Raw genomic sequence first — 2,500 nt, 5'->3', positions numbered from 1 at the left:
GATCATTCAAGTGTCTGCCCTATCAACTTTCGTCGGTACGGTATCTGCCTACCGAGGTTCTTACGGGTAACGGGGAATCAGGGTTCGATTCCGGAGAGGGAGCCTGAGAAACGGCTACCACATCCAAGGAAGGCAGCAGGCGCGCAAATTACCCATTCCCGACGCGGGGAGGTAGTGACGAAAAATAACGATACAGGACTCTAACGAGGCCCTGTAATTGGAATGAGTACACTGTAAAAATTTTAACGAGTATCCATTGGAGGGCAAGTCTGGTGCCAGCAGCCGCGGTAATTCCAGCTCCAAAAGTGTATATTTAAGTTGTTGCGGTTAAAAAGCTCGTAGTTGGATTTTGGGCGCAGGCGTTCGGTCCGTCGCAAGGCGTGCACTGTTCGTTCTGGCTTTACCTCCGGTTTTCCGTCGGTGCTCTTGACTGAGTGTCGGCGGCGGCCGGGACGTTTACCTTGAAAAAATTAGAGTGTTCAAAGCAGGCGCTTCGCCTGGATAGTGTTGCATGGAATAATGAAATAGGACCTCGGTTCTTTTTTGTTGGTTTTCGGAGCGCGAGGTAATGATTAAGAGGGACGGACGGGGGCATTCGTACTGTGCCGTTAGAGGTGAAATTCTTGGATCGGCGCAAGACGAACGACTGCGAAAGCATTTGCCAAGAATGTTTTCTTTAATCAAGAGCGAAAGTCAGAGGTTCGAAGACGATCAGATACCGTCCTAGTTCTGACTATAAACGATGCCAACTAGCGATCGGGGGGCGTTATTTTGACGACCTCTCCGGCAGCTTGCGGGAAACCAAAGTCTTTGGGTTCCGGGGGAAGTATGGTTGCAAAGCTGAAACTTAAAGGAATTGACGGAAGGGCACCACCAGGAGTGGAGCCTGCGGCTTAATTTGACTCAACACGGGAAATCTCACCCGGCCCGGACACAGCGAGGATTGACAGATTGAGAGCTCTTTCATGATTCTGTGGGTGGTGGTGCATGGCCGTTCTTAGTTGGTGGAGCGATTTGTCTGGTTAATTCCGATAACGAACGAGACTCTGGCTTGCTAAATAGTTACGCGGCCTTCCCGGCCGGCGTTTAACTTCTTAGAGGGACTAGTGGCGTTTAGCCACACGAGATTGAGCAATAACAGGTCTGTGATGCCCTTAGATGTTCGGGGCCGCACGCGCGCTACACTGACCGGATCAACGTGTGTTCGCCTTGGCCGAAAGGTCTGGGTAACCCGATGAACCCCGGTCGTGCTAGGGATAGAGAATTGAAATTATTTCGCTTGAACGAGGAATTCCCAGTAAGCGCGAGTCATTAGCTCGCGTTGATTACGTCCCTGCCCTTTGTACACACCGCCCGTCGCTACTACCGATTGAATGGTTTAGTGAGGTCCTCCGATTGGGCCCGGGCTCGACTGGCGACGGTTGGGTCTTGGCCCGAAAAGACGATCTAACTTGATTACTTAGAGGAAGTAAAAGTCGTAACAAGGTTTCCGTAGGTGAACCTGCGGAAGGATCATTAGCGCGAGAAAAAAAATCGAAGAGCGAAAGAGCAAACACCGGGACGGCGACGTGCCTCGGCGCGTCCGCCGCCCCGCGATCAGGAACTTGTTTTGTCGGCGTCGAGTGCCCGAAGGCTTCATGCGGTGCGCGGGCTTGTCGCACTATTTGTTGCGACCGCGACCCGCTCGGCGTCACGCGATTTTTTCAGCCGGATGGCGAATCGAGGTTAGGAATCGAAGAGCGAAAAGCAAACAAACAAACGATGGCTCTTGGCGGTGGACCACTCGGCTCGCGAGTCGATGAAGGACGCAGCAAGCTGCGTGATTTAATGTGAATTGCAGAACACATTGAGCATTGACGATCTGAACGCGTATTGCGGCCTCGGGTTCATCCCGGGACCGCGTCCGTCTCAGGGTCGCAGAAACGACAACGGCCGGCGGGATCGGCTCCGCGACGGCTCGGCTCGCGTGCGTATGCCCGGCGACGGGCAATCGCCGCTCGGTTGAAGGTGGAAAGTTTTGGTATTCGGGCTCGCGTCAGCGATGCGTGGCGGCCGGCGAGCCGCGCCGCGTCCGCTTGCCGCCCGAGTCGCAACGACGGCGCTGTCGACCTCGAGCTGGGGGCCTCGACGCGTCGGTCGCGATTCGCGCAGGGCGAGTAGGAGCCGCGGGGCGGTGCTGTGTCGGAAGTCGAGCGCGCGAGGGCGCGGCGTCTCGAAGGACGAGCGAAAATAGTTTTATCGGCCTGAGATCGGGCGAGGCTACCCGCTGAATTTAAGCATATTACTAAGCGGAGGAAGAGAAACTAACGAGGATTCCCTCAGTAACGGCGAGTGAAGCGGGAAGAGCCCATCGCCGAATCGGGCCGCTACGAGGAGCGGTCCCGAGTTGTGGCGTAAAGAATTCGTCTTGCGTGCGATCCGCGCCGCCCGAGTCCTTCTGATCGAGGCCTTATCCCAGAGCGGGTGTCAGGCCCTTGGCGGCGGCGCGCTCGACCGCTCG

General features: G+C 55.8%; 2 non-coding genes across 2 annotated transcripts in view; both read left to right on the top strand.

The window, feature by feature from the left end:
- The window catches only part of LOC145747170 (small subunit ribosomal RNA), a 1,810-nt gene extending 292 nt beyond the window's left edge, over window positions 1–1,518 (top strand). The window contains exon 1 of the ribosomal RNA XR_014281913.1: window positions 1–1,518. This exon is cut by the window's left edge and continues 292 nt beyond it. This is a non-coding gene — a ribosomal RNA (small subunit ribosomal RNA).
- Window positions 1,519–1,763: 245 nt separating this feature from the next.
- On the top strand, window positions 1,764–1,917 carry LOC145748251 (5.8S ribosomal RNA). Its single transcript, XR_014282875.1, has one exon. It is a non-coding gene; the product is annotated as a 5.8S ribosomal RNA (ribosomal RNA).
- Window positions 1,918–2,500: the final 583 nt, after the last annotated feature.

This window comes from Corella eumyota, chromosome 3 (genome assembly GCF_963082875.1).
Source record: "Corella eumyota chromosome 3, kaCorEumy4.1, whole genome shotgun sequence".
Classification (NCBI taxonomy): Eukaryota; Metazoa; Chordata; class Ascidiacea; order Phlebobranchia; family Corellidae; genus Corella; species Corella eumyota.
Note: the sequence above shows the minus strand (reverse complement) of the source record. Positions and strands in the feature narration are given on the sequence as shown.